This window comes from Canis aureus, chromosome 12, assembly GCF_053574225.1.
Source record: "Canis aureus isolate CA01 chromosome 12, VMU_Caureus_v.1.0, whole genome shotgun sequence".
In the NCBI taxonomy this organism is placed as follows: Eukaryota; Metazoa; Chordata; class Mammalia; order Carnivora; family Canidae; genus Canis; species Canis aureus.
This window is the reverse complement of record NC_135622.1, coordinates 6,336,705-6,359,145: the sequence shown is the minus strand read 5'-3', so window position 1 is coordinate 6,359,145 and position 22,441 is coordinate 6,336,705. Positions and strand designations below refer to the sequence as shown.

Genomic DNA, 22,441 nt, shown 5'->3' with positions numbered 1-22,441 from the left:
ATGTGGCAGGAGTGCACAAGAGGAACATGGAAAGACTCTCAAGTTTAGAAAGAACTTTTGTGTAAATTAAGAAATTATACAAAACTGTTGATGGACCCAGAATCCTATGATGAGGAGCAAAGAAGACTCGAAAACCAGGGGCTGGGATGCCTGGGTGGCTCAGCAGTTAAGCATCTGCCTTAGGCTCAGGGTATGATCCTGGAGTCCCGGGATTGAGTCCCACATCGGGCTCCCTGCATGGAGCCTGCTTCTCCTTCTGCCTCTCTCTCTCTCTCTCTTTCTCATGAATAAATAAAATTTTTAAAGAAAGAAAGAAAACCTGGGGCAATGGAGAAGAGAGGGAAGACAGGCAAGGCATTAATCAGACTTGTATGGTCTTAACTGTAGATGGAATGTGGGGGTGCAGGAGAGTAGGAAATTAAATGAAGATCCTAAAGAAAAAGGACTAGAAAGGTAGAAATATGGAAACGTTATTTACAGAGATGAAAGAAAAGAAAGTTTTGAAAGGAAGATACTGAATTCAGCATGGGACCTGTTGAGTTTGAAGTGCCAGTGAAGCATCTACACAAGTTTGATAGTCAAGGCTGAGGTTGAAGCCAGAAGTTCGGGGAATCACCTATATAAAGCTCAAAACCTACTCCTAATGGGAAGTAGGGTTATGAGTCACAGCTCAAGTGACCCAACAACAACCTTAACACAGTGAAGGTGAAGCTGGAGCTCAGGGATCATGGTCATACTCCTTCATGTGTTGTCAGGGAGCCTGGCATCTTGCTGGGAGAACCAAGGGGCTAGTCCAAATGCATCTGGACCCTGATAAAGGGATACACAATTTCCTGCATGAATATACCAAAGACTAGCCCAGGGAGTAAGGTAAAGTCTTCAGGTCTCATTCCAGAGGCCCCTTCAACATGAATGCTCATGTTCAAGTTGTAAAAAAGGTGGGGATGGAAGGTTATCTTACACAAACAGAAAGTTAGAATGGTGATTTCTAGGACTGGGTGAGGGGAAAATGAGGAGTTGCTTAATGGGTATAGAGTTTCAGTTTTGCAAGATGAGAAAGTTCTGGAGATCAGTTGCATAACATAGGAGTATACTCAACAATGCACTTAAAAATTATTAAGACAGTGAAGCAGAGCTCACTAGAGGAGCAGTTTTTTTGGTGGTGGTGGTAGAGAGGAGTTGATCTTTTTTACCTCCTGACTCTGTGATCCTGGTCAAGCTTCTTTAAAGCTGGTCCTGCTGATTCTTCCATCTCAAAGTGTGGCACATCTACACTTTCCCTTTTGTTCTCCTGCTTCCCCCTGAATCTAGGCCCCATGCCACTTGGATGATTGTATACTCCTAGCTGTTCCCCCTGCCTCCCTGCCTCCCTGCCTAGAGACCCTATATACTGCCCCAGATTGATGATACCAGAACACCACTTAGCACATGACTACCCCAACTTAAGAGGACTCCACTGAGCCATAATTAAATCCTGAAGGAGCCCTCTGGGCTAGTCCATCTCTCCACTTCTTTCAGGCTCTCTCCTCTGCTGAGTCCCAGACATGCACCATGATTTTGCCCAGTGCCTCTCTGTTGCTTGCACTCTCTGCACTCTCATGCCCCCCTGTACATTTATCCACCTGTGGGTGGCCTTTCAGACACAGCTCAGTGACTTCTCATCTCTATGAGGACCTCTGCCCTCTGTAGCTATACCTTTCTTCATACTATAATATCTTTTTTCTCTATTAATCATTTAATCATTATTATTCATTATTGATGACACCAAAAATTATATAAGCTCTTTGTTGTTCACTATGTGCTAGGTACTTTACATACTTACACTTTACACATTCTTTAATACTTACCATTAATCCTTACCAAATTTCCATGAAATAGGTATTATTAACATTATTTTTCAAATGAGGAAACTGAGACCTAGAGGGGTTATACAACTTACCTAAGATCATACCAGCCAAGAAGTGGTCAAGCTGAAAATCAAATTCAGGCCTATGGAACTCCAGAGCCTATGTTCTTTTTATATTATGTTATGTAACTTCTCACTCATTGTGTCATTATTAAGTCAGCAAATAATCACTGTGCGCCTATTATGTGCCATGCATCGTGGTGTGTTTCAAGATGGTCAAGGATAAATTAGACACAGCCCAAGCTTCAAAGAGCATTTCTTTTGTTCTGTATTTTCTTTCTGTCTGAATGCCTGTATTCAGTGGACAATCTTTTCCAGCAGACGGTAAGTGTGTAACATCAAGGATGGGGATTTCTCTTAAGCACTGCTATATTTTCATTATATAGCACAGTCTCTAGCACATAATAGATACTCAAAAAATATTTGTTGAACAAGTGAATAATGAGTGAATGAATGAAAAAATATTAAAAGAGGCCAAGGATGTAGAAGGAGAGAAGGGGGAGCAGGCCAAGGATAAAGCCCTCCATTTCCATGCCCCAAGATTCCCCAGGGGAACAGCATAAATATAGCAGTTTGAGAGCAAGACGGAATTTAGTGCTATTGTCACTGCTTAGCTGATGGATGAGAGTCAAATCGTTCCCATGTTGGCTATCTGGCCCTTATGACTGACTGATAGATCCTGTACAATGTCCCCCGCTTCCACACCAGGAAGAGAGGACTTCAGGTCCAGGGGTCCCAAGTTCAATAGCCTTTTCTTTTTTGCCTTAAAAAATTGCTGAGGCATGAGATAGTTCCGTTCTCCACTGGCATCTTTGCACTGTGCCCAGTGAAACAATCATATCACATTCAGGAAGGCAATAGCCAGCAAAGGCAGGGAAACAGGAACCGTCCCCATGGATGTCCTCCCGGGGGAGACAGCCAGGGGCTGGGAACAAATGCTGTGTGAAAAGGAAAGCCAGACTTCACCAGTGGCTCCAGGTTGAGGGGCTGGCCCTTCCCAGCATCAAGCAGGACCCTCAGCCACAAATCCGGGAACAGCATGTTATTCTTAAACACACACACTTTAACTTCCCTACCCCCAGCCTCCCTAAACACACCTTAAAGCTTATGTGACATCTGAACAGGGAGCTTTGTACTGCAGAGCTCTGAACTGCATTCCTACTCCTTAGCCCCGAGGCCAGGCCCTCACCAGAAAAGCATTCATCTTCCTCTCCAGTCCATCTCCAAAAGTCCAGCAGCAGCCTGGGGGCTCTGCTCACTGTCTCCAAACATGTGTCAAGCCCAATCCCACTCCAATCCATTCTTCTCTTCCCCATCCACACACTCCCTTCCCTTCCTCTCTGATTAGCAAATTCTTCCCCTTGGGTCCTTGACCAGAGCATCTCAATCAGAGTCACCCTCTCTCACTTTTGAATTCCAGCAGCACTTCCTGTGTAAGTCAATGCTCCTAATCTTTTTCACGGAATAGAAAATAAGAATATTTTCTTATTGGCTCCCTGGAGTAACACATGGAGATGATCTTAGCCAGGGCAACTAGCCCAGGGACTCCAGATGCCTGCAGGATGAGGGGAACCAATACCTCAGATGTGCCTGTAATCAATTCAAGGTCAAGGAGTGCTGGGAAAGCTCAGGTCTATACGCTGCTTGACCCTGTTCTAGAGCAATCCTACAAGCTGGAACAAGAAGGGTAGTAAGTATATATGAAAGTCCTTGCCTTAAAGCACTTCCATGCTAATTGAAGGAGCAGAAGATGCCTACCTGTATAAATAAACACACACATATTCATTTTTAAGTTCTTTGTGTAACATAAAGAACATAGTCTTTGCCATCAAAGATGTGGAAGTTCAAACTCTGGCTTTGCCACTTACTTGCTGTATGAACTTAGGCAAGTTAATATTACCTCTCTGATCTCACCCTTTCCATCCATAAAATAGAGATAATAATGCCTATCTTCATAAGGTTGTGTTTTCTTAAAAAGATTTATTTGTATATTATTTTAAAGGTGGTGGAAGGGTGGAGGGAAAGAGCAAGAGAAACTTAAGAGGACTCTGTACTGAGCACAGAACCCATACAACACTGAGATCATGACTCTGAGATCACAACTGGAGCTGAGCAAGAGTTGGATGCTTAACCAACTACATCACCCAGATGCCCCCATAAGGTTGTGTTTTCAAATCACCTTTATTTTAGTGAGGCATAACTAACACACAATAAAGTTCACCCATTAAAAGCATACACTTTGCTAAATTTCCACAAGGGTATATAGCCATGTAATCACCACTACAATCGAGATATAGAACATTTCAATCATGCAAAAAAGTTCTGCCAGCTTCTTTACAGTCAATCCCCTCCCTACATTCCCTGTCCTCTGACAGTCATGGGTCTCGTTCTCGTCACTGTAATTTTGCCATTTTTTTAGTTTTTCATATAAAAAAAATTGTACAGTCATAGTCCTTTGTGCCTGGCTTCTTTAACTTAGGATAATTCTTTTGGAATTTGTGTATATTGTGTGTATCCATAGTTCATTCCTTTTTATTGCTGAATAGAATTCCATTGTATGGGCATACCATGATTTGTTTATGCATTCTCCTGTTGATAGACTCGGGTTATTTACAATTTTTGGCTTTAACTAATAAAGCTGCTGTGAACATCCTTACACAAGTCTTTTTTGCCAACATGTTTTTATTTCTTTTGGGTTAGCATCTAAGAGATAAATTGCTGGATTATAGAGTAGGTTCATATTTAACAGTTTTTCTTCAAGTTTTAAAATTCCAGTTAGTTAACATACAGTGTAACTTTAGTTTCAGGTGCAAGATATAGTGATTTATCACTTACATATAGCACCTATTGCTCATCACAAGGGCCCTCCTTAATACCCATCACCTACTTAGACCATCCCTCACCCACCTCCCCTCTGGCAACCCTCAGTTTGTTCTCTGTAGTTAAGAGTCTGTTTCCTGGTTTGCCTCTCTTTTTCCCCCCCATATGTTCATCTGTTTTGTTTCTTAAATTCCACATATGAGTAAAGTCATTTGGTATTTGTCTTTCTCTGACTGACTTACTTCACTTAGCATAATACTCTCTAGCTCCATCCATGTCACAGCAAATGGCAAGATTTCATTCTTTTTTATGGCTGAGTTATTCATATATATATGTATATATGAATATATATATACACATCTCACATGCATATATATACATACATATATACATATATGCATATATATACATACATCATATATATGTATATATGTATATATATATATATACATCTCACATCTTCTTTATCTGTTCATTAGTCGATTGGACTCTTTCCATAATTTGGCTATTGTTGATGATGTAATCCCTATCAAAATACCACCAGCGTTTTTCACAGAACTAGAATAAACAATCATAAAATTTGTATGGAACCACAAAAGACCCCAAATAAGCAAAGCCATCTTGAAAAAGCAAAGCAAAGCTAGAGGTATCATAATTTTGGACTTCAAGTTATATTGCAAAACTATAGTGATCAAGACTGTGTAGTATAGGCACAAAAACAGACATAAATCAATGGAATAAAATAGAAAACCCAGAAAGGACCCACAACTAAATGGCCAACTAATCTTTGACAAAGCAGAAAAAAAAATATCTGATGGGAAAAAAAGACCGTCCATTCAACAAATGGTGTTGGAAAAACTGGACAGCCATATGCAAAAGAATGAAAGTGGACCACTTTCTTACACCATACACAAAAATAAATTCAAAATAGATGAAAGACGTATATGTGAGACAGGAAACCATTAAAATCCTGGAAGAAAATACAGGCAGTAACTCTTTGACCTCAACTGTAGCAACTTTGTACTAGAAATGTCTCCTGAGGCAAGGGAAACAAAAGCAAAAATAAACTGTTGAGACTTCATCAAAATAAAAGGTTTCCTCACAGTGAAAGAAACAATCAACAAAACTAAAAGGGATCTTTTCTGGTTCCATACAAATTTTAGGATTGTTTATTTCAACTCTGTGAAAAATGTTGATGATATTTTAATAGGGATTGCTTTGAATGTGTAGATTGCTTTGGGTAGCAGAGACATTTTAACAATATTTGTTGTTCCTCCATGAGCCTCAACCTACAGAATGGGAGAAGATATTTGCAAATGACATATCTGATAAAGGATTAGTATCCAAAATATATAAAGAACTTATAAAGCTGAACACCCAAAAAACAATAATCTAGTTTAGTAATGGGCAGAAGACATGAATAGACATTTTTCCAAAGAAGTCATATACATGGTGAACAGACACATGAAAAGATACTCCACATCACTCATTATTAGGGAAACACAAATCAAAACCACAATGAGATACCACCTCACACCTGTCAGAATGGCTAAAATTAACAACACAGAAAACAACAGGTGTTGGCAAGGATGTGGAGAAAGGGGAACCCTCTCATACTGTTGGTGGGACTGCAAGCTGGTGCAGCCATTCTGGAAAACAATATGGAGGTTCCTCAAAAAGTTAAAAATAGAACCACCCTATGATCGAGCAATTGCACTAGTAGATATTTACCCAAAGATATAAAAACACAGATTCAAACGGATACATGCACCCCAGTGTTCATGTTTAACTTTTTTAAGGACTTCCAAACACTGCTGCAAATTTGACCACCAATGTATGCAAGTTCCAATTTCCCTTTTTCATTATAGCCATTTTTAAAAGATTTTATTTTTAAGTAATCTCTACACCATACGTGGGGCTCAAATTTACAACCCCAAGATCGAGTCACATGTTCTGCTGAGACAGCCAGGTGCCCCTGATTGTAATTATTCTGGTGGATATGTACATAGTGTTATTTCATTGTGGTTTTAATTTGCATTTTCCTAATGACTAGTGATGTTGAACACATTTTCATGTGCATATTAGCCACATATGTATCTTCTTTTGTGAAGTGTTTATGCAAGCCTTTTGCCCATTCTATTTGCTGGATTATCTTTTCACAATTGATCTGTAAGAATTCTTCACATTTATCAGAAAGAAGTTCTTTGTCAGATATAAGTTTTACAAATATTTTTTTCCTAGACTATGCCTGGTCTTTTTATTTTAATGATGTCTTTTAATGAGCAGAAGCTTTGAATGTTGATAAATCTAATTTGTCAATATTTTTTCTCTTTGATTAGTGCTTTTTGTGAGCTAAGAAATATCTTGTGATGCCAAGGTCACAAAAATATTCTCCTATGTTTTCCTCTAGAACTATTATAATTTTACCTTTTATGTTTAGGACTATGATCCATCTCAAATTAATTTTGTATATAGTATGATGTAAGGGTAAAGATTAATTTTAAAAATACATTTATCCTGCTGTTATATCACTATTTGGGGAAAGATTATCCCTTCCTCTACTGAACTAACTTGATAATTGGTCAAAAATCAATTTACCATATATGTGTGAATCTCTTTTCTGTACTCTATTCTGTTTTATTTATCTAATTTGTATGCTTCATAGAAATTACTATATTATAAAATATTAATTACTATATTCATGTAATCAAGTAATGGGAATTCTCCAAATTTATTCTTTTTCCAGATTGTTTTGACTATTCAAGTCCTTTGCATTTCTACATAAATTTAAGAATCAACATGTCAATTTATATTTTTAAGAATCCACTAGGATGTGATTGAGATTGTACTAAATCTATAGATCTATTTGTAGAGAATGGGCACTTTTCCCACATTGATTCTTCCAATCTGTAACCACAATATATCTCTCCTCTTGTTTATGATTTACTTAATTCCTCCCAACAATGTTTTGTGCTCAGTGTTGACATTTTGCACTTCTACTAAATTTATTCCCAAGCATTTTGTTTTTTATATTATTGTAATATTTTTATATTTAATTGTCCAATTTTTTACTGCTAGTATAAACAAATATGATCAATCTTTGTACAATGACTTTATATCATCTGATTTATTAAATGCACTTGGTGGTTCCAGTACAATTTCGGGTGGGGGAGAATTTATGTTCCTCAGCATTTCCTGAATACACTGTCATGCCATCTGAAAAAAAAAAAAAAAAGACAATTTTACTTCATCTTTCTCAAACTTTATTTCATTTGTTTCTTTTCCATATTGTACTGGTTAGGGTCTTCCATACAATACTGAGTAGAAGTAGTGAGAACACTTGTTCTGATCTTAGGAGATACGCACTCAATATTATACTATTAAGTATGATGTTAGCTATAGAATTTTTCATAGATGTTCATTATCAAATTGAGGAGGCTCTATCCCTTTTCTGGTGAGCATTTTAATCATGAATGAGTATTGAACATTTTCAAATATAGCTTCTTAAGGTGAAATGTAGATCATTGATTTTAAACATTTTTACTTTTCTGAAAAAAAGAAAAAAGCTTTAAATGTGCCTTCAAGTATTTCTTTAGGAGGAAGGGCAAGACAGCATAAGAACATGGGACCCTGTTTCATCTGGTCCCTTGAATTTCGCTAGATAATTGTCAAATCATTCTGAACACCTATGAATTCAACCAGAGATGTAAGAAAAGAATTGCTGGAATTCAACAAATAGAAAAGCAGCCACTTTTTGCAAAATAGGGGGTGTGGAGAAGTGAATCTGAGGGGATATTTCAGAAGATAAACTGCAGTGGGAGGGAGCCTCTATAAGCCAGCTATCGGAAAGTGATAGCAGTGGAGCACAAAATCGGAATTTTTAGAAGTCTGCTCCAGTAAAAGAAGTCCCTGCCTGAAAGATGCTCAAGTAGTAAAGTGGAGGGATCCCTGGGTGGCGCAGTGGCTTGGCGCCTGCCTTTGGCCCAGGGCGCGATCCTGGAGACCCGGGATCGAATCCCACGTCAGGCTCCCAGTGCATGGAGCCTGCTTCTCCCTCTGCCTGTGTCTCTGCCTCTCTCTCTCTGTGTGACTATCATAAATAAATAAAAATTAAAAAAAAAAAAAGTAGTAAAGTGGAGCAGAATCCTAGGTAGGACAGCATGGTCTCAGGATCCCAGGGTCATAGAAAAAATGGGGTGCCTGAGTAGGCAGCATTCCCAAGCATTCAGCAGGGGAAACCATTATGGTTAGTGAGCCCAGGAGGGAGCTCTCAGCTCCAATCACCATAAACTGGGAACTGCAGCATGATTGGGCAACCACTCTCCCTGCAGGGGCCCTGCAAAGAGCAGAAACACAGTGGCCCTCCACCTTCCGTCAGGAGGATCAATGGGGTCCCACACCACAGGAGTCTGCAGAGTTTGGCACACACAAAAGTGAAGAATGTTTTTCCCTAAAGGTTTACTGAAGAGAGGAGACCATACTCTTTCAGCTCTGGGGCTGGGGGGGGTCAAGGTGAAGCCATTTTTTATTTTCATCCTCTAAGGAGGCACAGGAGACACAGAGAACAAAAGAAAATATAGAGCAACCAGTAACAGCTTACATGGAACCTGGCACTCTGGCAAGGGCAATGCAACTCCACCCAGGCAAAGACACCTGAGAATCAGCACATCAGACCCCTCCCCAAGAAGACCAGCTAAAACAAGAGGTGAATACCAAGTTTACAGAGCACACAAGACTGCAAAATTCCAGGGCTAGGGGAAAATAGCATATAGAATTTGAGGGGTTTTTCTCATGATTCATTTATCTTTCTTTTAAATTTTTTCCTTTTCTTTTTTTTAATTTCTTTCCTTTTCAATTAGTTTCTTATTTTCATCAACTCTTTGCTTTTAAGTATTTTTTTAACTTTCATTTTTTTACATTTACATTTTATAGATATATTCTTCATTCTTGACTTCCTTTTGCTGTATTCCTTTTTATTTTTGTGTATATGTAAGTTTTAGTTCTTCACAATCTGGGGATTTAGTGTCTTCTAATAAACAGACCAAAATACATCAAGGACCAAGTGGATCACCCTGCTTTGTCCACCTGAGAGATTATATTCTCTCTCCCTGCCCCTTTCTTTTCTTTTTTTTTTCTTTCCTTTTTTAGTTTCTGGCCTCTTCAAAATTGTCTAGTGTGTATTTTGCTTGGGTCATGGTTATTTTGTTCTCTCATTCATCTATTCTTCTCTGGCAAAATGACTAGAAGGAGGAATTCACAACAAAACAAAGAACCAGAGATAATACTCTCTGCCACAGATCTAATTCGTATGGATATAAGTAAAATGTCAGCGCTGGAATTCAGGATAACGATTATAAAGTTACTAGCTGGCCTTGAAAAAAGCATAAAAGACACTAGAGAATCTCTTAGTACAGAAACAAAATCTAACCAGGCTGAAATTAAAAATGCTTTAACTGAGATGCACTCAAAATTGGATGACCTAACAGCTAGGGTAAATGAGGCAGAAGAGAGAGTCAGTAATACAGAAGACAAGTTGATAGAATGGAAAGAAGCTGAAGAAAAGAGAGAAAACAACTAATGGACCATGAAAGGAGGCTTCAAGAAATCAGTGAAGCAATATTAGAATTAGTGGGGTCCCTGAGAAAGAAGAGAGAGAGGAACAGAAGGTATATTTGAGCAAATCATAGCTGAGAACTTCCTCATCTAGAGAAGGAAAGACATTCAAGTCCAAGAAGGAAAGAGGACCCCTCTCAAAATCAATAAAAATTGATAATATATAATACTAAACATATAATAGTGAAGCTTGCAAATTTCAGAGATAAACAGAAAATCCTGAAAGCAGCTCAAGACAAGAACTCCTTAACCTACAGAGGTAGAAACATCAGGCTGGCAGTAGACCTGTCCACAGAGACCTGGCAGGCCCAAAAGGGCTGGCATGATATATTTAGTGTACCAAATGAGAAAAACATGTAGCTAAGAATACTTTATCCAGCAAGGCTGTCATTCAGAATGGAAGGAGAGATAAAAAGCTGCCTGAACAAACAAAAACTAGAATTTGTGACCACTAAAACAGCCCTGCAAGAAATATTAAAGGATATCCTATAAGCGATGAGAGACCGAAAGTAACATAGACCAGAAAGAAACAGAGACAATCTACAGAAACAGGGACTGTGCAAGTAATACAGTGGCACTAAATTCATATCTTTCAATAGTTAGTCTGAATGTAAATGGGCTAAATGCTCTAATCAAAAGATATAGGGTAACAGATTGGTTAAAAAAGCAAGACCTGGGATCCACGGGTGGCGCAGCTGTTTGGCGCCTGCCTTTGGCCCAGGGCGCGATCCTGGAGACCCGGGATCGAATCCCACGTCGGGCTCCCAGTGCATGGAGCCTGCTTCTCCCTCTGCCTGTGTCTCTGCCTCTCTCTCCCTCTCTCTGTGTGACTATCATAAATAAATAAAAATTAAAAAAAAAAAAAGCAAGACCCATCCATGTGCTGTCTACAAGAGACTCATTTGAAACTTAAAAACAGCTGCAGATTGAAAGCAAAGGGATGGAGATCCATTTATTATGCCAATGGACATCAAAAGAAAGCTGGCATAACAATCCTTATATCTGACCAATTAGGTTTTAAACCAAAGACTGTAGTAAGGAATGAAGAGGGACACTATATCATACTTAAAGGTTCTATCTAACAAGAAGATCTAACAATTATAAATATTTATGCTCCTTACTTGGGAATGGCCAATTATATAAACCAATTAATAAAAAACTTAAAGAAACACATTGATAATAATACAATCATAGTAGGGGACTTCAACACCCCACTCACTGCAATAAACAGATCATCTAAGCAGAAGACCAACAAAGAAACAAGAACTTTGAATAACACACTGGACCAGATGAACTTCACAGATATATTTAGAGCAGCCCATCCAACAGCAACAGAATACATTCTTCTCAAGTGCACATGGAACATTCTCCAAAATAGATCACATACTAGGCAACAAATCAGGTCTCAACTGACACCAAAAGATTGGGATTATTCCTTGCATATTTTCAGGCCACAATACTTTGAAACTTGAATTCAATCACAAGAGGAAATTTGGAATGAACTCAAACACTTGGAGGTTAAAGACCATCCTACTAAAGAAGGAATGAGTCAGCCAGGAAATTAAAGAAGTTTTTTTTAATTCATGAAAACAAATTAAAATTAAAACACAACTGTTCTAAACCTTTGGAATACAGCAAAAGCTGTTAAGAGGGGAGTACATGGCAGTACAAGCCTTTCTCAAAAAATTAGAAGTCTCAAAAACACAAGATAAATTTACACCTAAAAGAGCTGGAGAAAGAACAGTAAAAAAACCTAAACCCAGTAGGAAAAGAGAAATAATAAAAATTAGAGCATAAATCAATGAAATAAAACCAGAAGAACAGTAGAACAGATCAATGAAACTAGAAGTTGATTCTTTGAAAGAATTCATAAGATCAATAAACACCTAGCCAGACTTATCAAAAAGAAAAGAGAGAGGACACAAATAAATAAAATCATGAATAAAAGAGGAGAGATCATGACCAACACCAAAGAAATACAAACAATTTTTAAAACTTGTTATAAGGGAGATCCCTTGGTGGCTCAGTAGTTTAGTGCCTGCCTTTGGTCCAGGGTGTTATCTTGGAGTCCCAGGATCAAGTCCCACATCAGGCTCCCTGCATGGAGCTTGCTTTTCCCTCTGCCTGTGTTTCTGCCTCTCATGAATAAATAAATAAAATCTTTTTTAAAAACGTATTATAAGCAACTATATGCCAACAAATTAGGCAATCTGGAAGAAATGGATACATTCTTGGAAACTTATAAACTACCAAAACTGAAACAAGAAGAAATAGAAAATCTGAACAGACCCATAACCAGCAAGGAAATTGAAGCAGTAATCAAAAATCTCCCAACAAACAAGAGTCCAGTGCCAGATGACTTCTCAGGGGAATTCTACCAAACATTTAAAGAAGAAATAATACCTATTCTACTAAAGAAGTTTCAAAGGATAGAAATGGAAGGAAAACTTCCAAACTCTTTCTATGAGGCCAGCATTACTTTGATCCCAAAACTAAACAAAGATCCCATTACAAAGGAGAATTACAGACCACTACCCTTGATGAACATGGCTGCCAAAATTCTCACCAAGATACTAGCCAATAGGATCCAACAGTACATTAAAGGATTATTCACCACAACCAACTGGGATTTATTCCTGAACTACAAGGATGGTTCAACATCCACAAATCAATAAATGTGATACACTACATTAATAAAAGAATAAGAACCAGATGATACTCTCAATCGATGCAGAAAAAGTATTTGATAAAATACAGCTTCTTTCTTGGTTAAAACTCTCCATAGTGTAGGGATAGAGGTAACATACCTCAATATCATAAAAACCATCTATGAAAAGCCCACAGTGAACATCATTCTCAGTGGGGAAAAACAGAGCTTTTCCCCTAAGGTCAGGAACACTACAGGATGTCCACTTTCACCACTGTTCAACATAGTACTAGAAGACTTAGCCTCAGCAATCAGACAACAACAAAAAAAAAGTAAAAGGCTCTAAAATTGGCAAAGAAGAAGTTAAACTCTTACTCTTTGAAGATAATATGGTTCTCTATGTGGAAAGCCCAAAAGACTCCACCCCAAAATTGCTAGAACTCATACAGGAATTCAGCAAAGTGGCAGAATATAAAATCAGTGCACAAAGATCAGTTGCATTTCTATACACTCAGATAGAAGAAAGAGAAATTAAGGAATCAATACCATTTATAATTGCACCAAAAACAATAAGATACCTAGGAATAAGCTGAATAAAAGAAGTAGCAAAGGATCTGCATTCTTAGAAATGCAGAAGACTTATGAAAGAAATTCAGGAAGACACAAAGAAATGGAAAAACATTCCATGCTCATGGATTGGAAGAACAAATATTGTGAAAATGCCTATGCTATCCAGAGCAATTTCCACATTCAATGCAATCTCTATACCACCAAATTTTTTCACAGAGCTGGAATAAATAATCCTAAAATTTGTATGGAATCAGAAAACACCTGAATAACCAGAGGAATGTTGAAAAAGAAAACCAAAGCTGGTGGCATCACAATGCCTGACTTCAAGCTATATTACAAAGCTGTAATCATCAAGACAGTATGGTACTGGCACAAAAACAGACACATAGATTGATAGAACATAATAGAGAACCCAGAAATGGACCCTCAAATCTATGGTCAACTCATCTTCAACAAGGCAGGAAAGAATATCCAATGGGAAAAAAGACAGTATCTTCAACAAACGGTGTTGGGAAAATTGGACAGCCACATGCAGAATATAACTGGATCTTTTCTTACACCGTACACAAAGATAAACTTAAGATGGATGAAAAATCTAAATGTGAGACAGAAATCAATCAAAATCCTGGAGAAGAATGCAGGTAGCAATCTCTTTGACCTCAGCCACAGCAACTTCTTAGATATATCCCCAAAGGCAAGGGAAACAAAAGCAAAATGAACTATTGGGACTTTATCAAGATAAAAAGCTTTTGCACAGCAAAGGAAAAAGTCAACAAAAATAAAAGGCAACCCACAGAATGAGAGAAGATATTTACAAATGTCTTATCAGATAAAGAGCTAGTATCCAAAATCTCTGAAGAACTTATCAAATTCAACACCCAAGAAACAAACCAGTCAAGAAATGGGCAGAAAACATAAACAGACATTTCTCCAAAGACATACAAATGGCCAACAGACACATGAAAAAAGGCTCCACATCACTTGCCATCAGGGAAATACAAATCAAAACCACAATGAGATACCACCTCATACAGAGTCAGAATGGCTAAAATTAACAAGACAAAGACAACAAATGTTGGTGAAGATGCAGAGAAAGGAGAACTCTCATACACTGTTTGTGGGAATGCAAACTGGTGCAGCCACTCTGGAAAAGTGGCTTCCTTTTAACTTCCTTAAGAAGTTAAAAATAAAGCTACCCTACAATCCAGCAATTGCACTACTGGGTATTTACCCCAAAGATACAAATGTAGTGATCCAGTGGGGCACCTGCACCCGTGTTCACGGCAGCAATGTCCACAATAGCCAAACTATGGAAAGAACCAAGATGTCCACAGACAGATGAATGGATAAAGATGTAATATATATATATACATATATGTGTGTGTGTGTATGCATAAGGTAATATACAATGTATATATAATGGAATATTACTCAGCATTAGAAAGAACGAATACTCACCATTTATATTGTTGTAGATGGAACTGGGGGGTATTATGCTGAGCAAAATAAGTCAATCAAAGAAAGACAATTATCATATGGTTTCACTCATATGTGGAATAAAAGAAATAGCATGGAGGATCATAGGGTAAGGGAGGAAGAAGTGAATGGGAAGTCATCAAGGAGAAAAACCATAAGAAAATTAACTATAGGAAACAAACAGGGTTGCTAGAGGGGAAGTGGTTAGGGTATGGGTTAGTTGGGTGATGGGCATTAAGGAGGGCACGTGATGTGATGAACACTGGGTGTTAATACGAAACGGATAAAATATATTTTTTACGATTTTATTTATTTATCTGAGAGAGAAAGAGAGAGTGTACAAGCAGGGGGAGCAGCAGGGAAGGGAGGAAAAGCAGACTCCCCATGGAGCAGGCAGCCCAAGCCTTAGGCAGGTACTTAAGTGACTGAGCAACTGATAAATTGTTGAACACTACATCTGAAACTAATGATGTACTATATGTTGGCTAATTGACTTTAAGTAATAAAATAAATTTCCATTTAAAAAGTTATTTTTTCAGAAGTATACTGACATTTTTGTTTCATTTTCCAATTTCTCTTATGATTTTTTCTTTAAGACATGGGCAATTTATGCATGTGTTGTTATATTTCTAAGTATTGGAGGATTTTTCTAGATACCTTATTGTTACAGATTTCTAACTTAATTTTACTATAGTCAAATATATTCTGTAAGATATTAATCTTCTGAAAGCACTGTCAGTTATTTTATGCCCCAGCCTATGGTCCAACTTGGGGAATGTTTGCTGAGCACTCAAATGTTTATTCTGCTATTACAGGGTAGAATGTTCTATAAATGTCAGTTAAGTAAAGTTGTTGATTGTGTAGTTCAAAACTTTTTATCCTTACTAACTTTTTAATTTACTTGTTCTATAAATTAGAGAAAGTTATTAAAATCTCCCACTATAATTAGATATTCGTCTATTTTTCCCTATAGTTCTGTCACGTTTTGCTTCTGTTATTAGATGCATTTATATTTAGAATTGTTATGTCTTGGGACGCCTGGGTGGCTCAGGGGTTTAGCGTCTGCCTTCAAGCTCAGGGCATGATCCCAGGATATGGAATCGAGTCCGACATCCAGCTTCCTGTGAAGATCCTGCTTCTCCCTCTGCCTATGTCTCTGCCTCTCTCTCTCTCTGTGTCTCGCATGAATAAATAAATAAATCTTTAAAAAAAGAAAAAGAATTGTTATGTCTTCCTCGTGAATTGACCCTTTTATTATTGCAAAATGTCCCTCTTTAAATATGGAAATATTCCTGGACTTTAAGTCTACTAATACTAATATAGCCACACCAAGTTGCCTCTATCTAACTGTTTATCTTTTCCTGTATATGTATCTTGTATTCAAGCTCTGTCTCCTCTGGATATCATTTACATGCCCTTCTGAAAATCTATCTTTTAAGTAAAATGTTTAGTCCATATTTATTTAATGTAATTATTGAGATCATTAGGTATAAGTCTACCGTCTTGCTTTTTTTTTTCTACTTATCCCATCTGGATTTTCCCCTCTCTATTTCTCCTTTCCTGCCTTTTTAGGGTTTTTTTTTTTTAATTTATTTTTTTTGGGGGGGGGTTTAATTGAACTTTTCTGGTGTTCCATTTTATTTCCTCTATTGACAGTTAACTTGTATCTTGAGATTTTTTCTTAGTGTTTGCTCTAGACATTACCATAGGTTTTGTTCATTTGTCATAATCTACTGAGAATATTGTGCACTTTACATGAAATGTGAGACTCTTGCAAAACTATACTTCCATCTGCTCCTCCATCCTTTGTGTTATTGCGATATGTTATACTTCTACCTATATCATATACCCTACAAGATATTCTTGCCAGTTTTAAGCAGTCACTCATCCCTTAAAGAAATTAAGAGGAAAAACGAAGGTAGTGTTGTATACTTACCTACATATTTACTCTCTGCTTTCATTCTGGTAGATCTGAATTTTCATCTGATATCTTCCTTCAGCCTAATAACTACTTGTTAGCATTTCTTGTGATGTAGGTCTGCTGGCAACAAAGTCTCTTAGCTTCTATTTATCTGAAAATGTCTATCCCACCTCATAATTTAGGGATATTGTCACAGCATATTGAATTCTGAGTTGACAGGACTTGTTTTTCTTTCCACCTATGAAATATATCATTCCATTTCTTCTCACCTTCATTATTTCCTGTGAGAAGTCAGCTCTAATAGATTTTTTGTGTGTCCCAGTATGTTGTGTCCCCTCCCAGCTCTGGCTGCTTTTAAGTTTTTCCCTCTTCATTTTCTTTAGTTTTTAATTGGTTCTTAAAATACAGTTGACATATAATGCTACATTAGTTTTAGGTATACAACAAAGTGATTCAACAATTCTTTATGTGACTCAATGCTCGCCACAGTAAGTGTAGTCACCATCTGTCACCATACAGTGTGACTATATTATTGACTATATTTCCTATGCTGTACCTTTCATTTCCATGACTTATTTACTTTATGATTGGAAATTTGTACCTGTTAATCCTCTTCACTAGTTTGTCCATCCCCACATTCACCTGCCCTCTGGTGACCACTTGTATTTAAAAATCTGTTTTTGTTTGTTCATTTGTTTTGTTTTTTAGATTCCACATATAAGTGAAATCATATGGTATTTGTGTTGCTCTGTCCAATTTATTTCACTTAGAATAATACCCTCTAGATCCATCCATGTTGTCACAAAGGGCAAGATTTCATCCTTATTCATGGATACATAATATTTGTGTGTGTGTTTGTGTGTGTGTGTGTGTGTGTGTGTGCATTGTGTATCCCGCTATGCCACATCTTCTTTATCCATTCATCTGCTGATGGACACTTGGGTTGCTTCTATATTTTAGTTAGTGTAAATAGTGTTGCAATAAACATAGTGATGCATATACCTTTTCAAATTTGTGTTTTCATTTGCTTTGGGTAAACATCCAGTGAAATTCTGGATCGAATGGTATTTTTATCTTCAATCTCTTTGAAGAACCTCCATACTGCTTTCCACAGTGGTTGCATCAATTTACATTCCCACCAATAGTGCATAAAGGTTCCCTTTTCTCCACATCCTTGCCAACACTTATTTGTCTTTTTGATACTAGCCATTCTGGTTGGTGTTAGGTGATATCGCATTGCATTTTCCTGATGATTAATGACATTGAGCATCTTTTCATGTGTCTATTGGCCATCTGTATATCTTCCTTGGGTTTTTTTTTTAAAGATTTCATTTATTTATTCATGAGAGACAAACAGAGAGAGAGGCAGAGACACAGACAGAGGGAGAAGCAGGCTCCATGCAGGGAGCCTGACGTGGGACTCGATCCTGGGTCTCCAGGATCAGGCCCTGGGCTGAAGGCGGTGCTAAACCCCTGAGCCACCCGGACTGCCCTATATGTCTTCTTTGATAGAATATCTATGCAGGTCCTTTTTGCCCATTTTAAAATCAGATTGTTTGTCTTTTTGGTGTTGAGTTGTATAAGTTCTTTATATTTTTTGGATATTAACCTTTTATTGGATATATGATTTACAAATATCTTTTCCCATTCAGTAGGTTGCCTTTCCATTTTGTTGATGGTTTCCTTTGTTATGAAAAGGCTTTTTATTTGGTATAGACCCAATAGTTTATTTTTGCTTTTTTTCCCTCTTGCCTGAGGAGACATGCCCATAAATGTGTTGCTAAAACCAATGTCTATTACTGCCTGTGTTTTATTTTAGGAGTTTTATGTTTTCGGGTCTCAAATTTAGGTCTTTAATCCATTTTGTGTATGGTGTAAGAAAGTGGTCCAGTTTCATTTTTTTGAATATAGCTGTCCAGTTCTCCCAATTCCATTTATTGAAAAGACCACCTTTTCCCCATTATTTATTATTGCCTCCTTTTTTACAGATTGACCATATAAGTATGGGTTTATTTCCAGATTTTCTCTTTATTTTTTATTTTCAGCAGTTTGACTACAATTTCCTCCATAGGACTTGCACTGATGAACATTGAAAACTGGGTATGTTCAGATTGAAGATTAAATCTCTTGAAACATTTTTTTAAATACTTTGACCTCATATTTTCCCAGATAAAGAAGGCAATGAAGGCCTTGGTGAGTATTGAAATTAGATATCTAGAATAAAAAGTTGAAAAAACAAAGCCATGAGAAAAAATTAAAGAAATATTATACTAGAATATAAGAAATCTGGGAAGAATCACAAAGAGAAAATGCACAGATATCTAACAATAATTAAAATGATCTTCAAAAAGATATGTGCACTTCCATGTTCATTGCAGCATTGTTTATAATAGCCAAGATATATAAATAACCGAAGTGTCTGTCAATGGATAAGTTAATAAATAAATAAATAAATAAATAAATAAATAAATAAATAAATTGTGGTATCTATACAATGGAATGTTATTCAGCCATGAAAGAAAGAACAAAATCTTGCCACTTATAACAATATGGTTGGAACTTGAGGACATTTTGCTAAGTGAAATAAGCCAGACAGAGAAAGACAAATACCTATGATCTCTTTTACATGTGGGATCTGAAAAACAACCACAAGCTTATAGATATAGAGAACAGGTTGGTAGTTGCCAGGGGGTGGGTGGTGGTGAAATGAGTGAACTTTTTAAAGTTTAAGTAAATCGATTAAAAAGGTTTTTTAATATTAAAAAGATTTTTTTAAATTACCTTATGGTTGAGTAAGTCTGCTCCTACATATGTAACCAAATGATTTGAAAGCAGGGACTCAAAAAGAGGGGGCAGCCCTGGTGGCACAGCAGTTTAGCTCTGCCTGCAGCCCAGGGTGTGATCCTGGAGTCCTGGGATCGAATCCCACATCAGGCTCCCTGCATGGAGTCTGCTTCTCCCTCTGCCTGTGTCTCTGACTCTCTCTCTCTCTGTCGCTCATGAATAAATAAAATCTTTAAATAAAAAAAAAAAAGAAGGAGGAGGAGGAGGAAAAAGAGTTCTTAGAAATTAAAATACAAAAGCAAGAACAAAATAATTCAATAGAGATATTGAAAGATATAATTGAAATGTATCAGAAAGTAGAACAAGAAAACAGACATAAAAATAGAAGACAAAATTAGAAGATAAATTCGGGATGTCCAACTCCTGATAAATTAAAAGTTTTGGAAAGAAAAAATATGAAGGAGGAAATCAACAAAGAAGTAATACCAGAAAAGTTCCCCAAATTGAAGGACATAAAGTTCCAGATTGAAAGGACCCACCAAAAATCTATGCAATGAATGGGTTTACATCAAGCACATCATTGTGCAATTTAAGGGTGGTGGTGATAAAGACAATATTCCTGGATTTCCCTGGATAAAAGAGAAAAGAAGAAAAATGCGGAGCAACCCCAGTGGCTCAGTGGTTTAGCACCGCCTTCAGCCCAGGGCCTGATCCTGGAGACCCGGGATCGAGTCCCACATTGGGCTCTCTGCATGGAGCCTGCTTCTCCCTCTGCCTGTGTCTCTGCCTCTGTGTGTGTGTGTGTGTGTCTCTCATGAATAAATAAATAAAAGCTTTAAAAGAAAAATGCAAGATACTTTTTTAAAGTTCAGAAATCATGTGACACCTGAGTGGCTCAGCTGTTGAGCGTCTGCCTTTGGCCTAGGGCGTGATTCTGGAAGTCCCAGGATCGAGTCCCACATTGGGCTCCCTGCATGGAGTTTGCTTCACTCTCTGCCCATGTCTCTGCCTTCCTCTGTGTGTCTCTCACAAATAAATAAAATTTTTAAAAAATAAATAAAGTTCAGAAATCAGAATAGTAATTACATGTCAAGTGATAATGGACCAATGTCCTCAAAATTCTGAAGAGAAATGATTCCAACCTAGAATTGCATTTCCAAGCAAACTATTGATTGAGCATGAGATAGAAAAAAAGACATATTTGAACATGCCAGTCTCCTGGTATCTGGAAGTCTCCCAAAGATGTTGTCTGGAAAAAATGTAATATACACAATCAGAATTGTGAGGAAAGGGGGAAAATGTCTGTGAAAAAAGGATAATGTTAAGAAAACTATATTCTTACCTTCTATTGTGAAATAGTGAGATAAATACCAGAAGAAATGCCTAATTGTCCCTGGAAAGTGGGACTTAGAGATAGGATATCTGTTTTTCAATCTAATCTTAAAGTACAAAGTGAATTTTAAAATATGTCCATATATTGCTTCTAGGAGGGACAATAACTAAAAATTACCTACCTGACTTGTATGATAGGCAGTGCTGTATGTTCAACAAGATGATTTTCTTTTTCTTCTGCATAATTGGCTAAACTGGCCTTCTTGTTAGGGTGGAGCTACATACATGTGAGTGGAAGCCACATGTGCTCTTCTCAGACCTGACACATAAAACTCTGCAATAAAAAATGTTTAATCAATCTTTTAGCTCTACCTAAATAAAACTGATTTTAGCAACCAAAGTTGTTCAATAATGAAAGAGACTATCTCAAAGAAGTGAGTTACCTGTTGCTAAAGTATTCAAATAGTATTAGTAAGACTCCCTATGAAGAAGCTGGAGAAGATGGTCCTGTCTTTGACATAGGATGAGCTAGCCAACATCTATGTTTTCATCAAACTCTAGTGTTCTATAGCTCAATTTCAGAATTTTGGGGTTCTATTCATTCATTCAACAAATACTGAAAGCCTATTATGTGCCAAGTACCGGGGATACCATAGTGAGCAGGAAAAATTTACCCAACCTGGAGGAATTTACCCACCTAGCAAAGGTGTAAGAAGAAATCAATCTGAGCTCTAGCACAAAGATTTAGATTAGTTCTAAGGAAGGGCTTGCTTAGCTGTTAAACACAGGAGCTTTGTGATTTATCTTTCTTATAATTTTTTTTTATGATAGTCACACAGAGAGAGAGAGAGAGAGAGAGAGAGAGAGGGGCAGAGACACAGGCAGAGGGAGAAGCAGGCTCCATGCACCGGGAGCCCGACGTGGGATTCGATCCCGGGTCTCCAGGATCGCGCCCTGGGCCAAAGGCAGGCGCCAAACCGCTGCGCCACCCAGGGATCCCTAAATCTTTTTAAATAGGAAAGATCCTTGTTTATCTGAGATGGTTTAAAATATAATCAAGTAATGCTTATAGAAAGAGGAATGAACTTGATAGTCTGGAAATCTTTCCTAGTCTGGTGAACCAATTATTGTCTGAACACATCTGGGAATATGTTATGTCAATACTTAGACCATTTCATTCAAAGTCTTCATGTGCATTTCCTAATCTTAATTAAGCAAAGATTAGGAGATGAATGGATCTCTTTCCCCCATTAATTAGAAGGAAAACTGAGGCAAACATGATTAAATGATTGTCCAGAACCAAGGCTGAACTTACCATTGATATTAAGTAGCTACTATGTGCTGTGTATGCATTGACCTATGTACCTTAAGT

At 37.4% G+C, this 22,441-nt stretch overlaps 1 protein-coding gene and 1 long non-coding RNA gene across 18 annotated transcripts in view; one reads left to right on the top strand and one right to left on the bottom strand.

The window, feature by feature from the left end:
* LOC144280472 (uncharacterized) overlaps positions 1-22,441 on the bottom strand; it is a 99,344-nt gene that overhangs the window by 36,779 nt on the left and 40,124 nt on the right. For 2 of the 5 annotated variants that reach the window (XR_013348873.1, XR_013348874.1), the window contains exon 6: positions 21,252-21,403. This is a non-coding gene — a long non-coding RNA (uncharacterized LOC144280472). Of the gene's footprint in view, positions 1-4,082; positions 7,943-18,985; positions 19,168-21,251; positions 21,404-22,441 lie in introns of those variants that run through there. The other 3 variants (XR_013348871.1, XR_013348872.1, XR_013348875.1) reach the window with 3 other exon arrangements.
* The window catches only part of GJA8 (gap junction protein alpha 8), a 70,054-nt gene that overhangs the window by 14,000 nt on the left and 33,613 nt on the right, over positions 1-22,441 (top strand). For 2 of the 13 annotated variants that reach the window (XM_077842554.1, XM_077842546.1), the window contains exon 2: positions 18,999-19,053. The exons of 6 other annotated variants lie outside the window; for them this stretch is intronic. The gene's annotated coding sequence lies outside the window, so the exon portion shown is untranslated. Of the gene's footprint in view, positions 1-2,063; positions 2,231-3,908; positions 4,068-18,998; positions 19,054-22,441 lie in introns of those variants that run through there. 5 more of the 13 variants (XM_077842553.1, XM_077842552.1, XM_077842545.1 and 2 more) reach the window with 4 other exon arrangements.